The 937-nt window shown below is 52.5% G+C and overlaps 1 pseudogene; it reads right to left on the reverse strand.

Moving 5' to 3' along the window:
• Positions 1–585, reverse strand: part of LOC106334109 — a 6285-nt pseudogene extending 5700 nt beyond the window's left edge.
• Between the last annotated feature and the right edge of the window lie 352 nt (positions 586–937).

Genomic DNA, 937 nt, shown 5'->3' on the forward strand with positions numbered 1-937 from the left:
AATTAAATAAACTTGACTAGATCTGGTCAAGGCACGAAAGTAAAGAGAAGACTAGTCAAAGGGACCGATCGGCTACCGTCCAGATGCATCCGAACCGGCAAAGCCCAAAGCTGTAAGGATCAGCACATAGGCGGGTCGATCAGCAAGGGCCGTGGGACGTTCTGATCGGACAAGTTGCGTTCCAACAAAGCCCAAGTCCTCTGATAGCTTAAGGATCCTTGCCTTAGAGAAATATCCAAAGGAAAAGTCCATGATCGGATCGAACAAGGTAAAAATATCATCAACACGGTCGTCGGTACATGCGGTACGAGCCAATCGAGCCAAAAGAGAGAAGCCATGGTCTAAATCGGAATTGGCTCGAGCTAAGTTGGTTCTGGCTTGACCATTAGTCTTGGCTTGTCGAGTTGGCCGGGAGAGACGGGCTTCAGTTCGGTCAGTTCGAGCATCTGGTCGAGGATCTGGACGATGCTCCAATCCGGACGTTCGCGGGTCGAGCCGATACACGGCCCGATCAGTCTGTCTGATCCGATCGGTAGGATGAACCTCAATTGGGACGTCTGGAACGTTCTGATCGGTCTGGTCCATGGACTGGGCCACATAACTCCCAGGGGTAGCTCCCCCTATTCGGAAGAGCAACCCCAATTCCTACCCCGATACTCCCTTCACGGATGAGATCGCCTTGATCGAGATGCCCAGGAAGTTCTCTTTCCCCAGCATAAAAGCGTATAACGGCGCCACTGATCCGGACGACCACGTCGCCCAATACAGACAGAGGATGCTCGCCGTAGCACTCCCAAAAGGGTTACACGAAGCTACCATGTGCAAAGGTTTCGGCTCTACTCTGACCGAACCTGCTCTGCAATGGTATATCAACTTACCCTCCAGGTCCATAGCCTCCTTCGCGGTTCTCAGCGACAAGTTCGTGGAGCAATTCGCC

Source organism: Brassica oleracea, chromosome C1 (assembly GCF_000695525.1).
Source record: "Brassica oleracea var. oleracea cultivar TO1000 chromosome C1, BOL, whole genome shotgun sequence".
Classification (NCBI taxonomy): Eukaryota; Viridiplantae; Streptophyta; class Magnoliopsida; order Brassicales; family Brassicaceae; genus Brassica; species Brassica oleracea.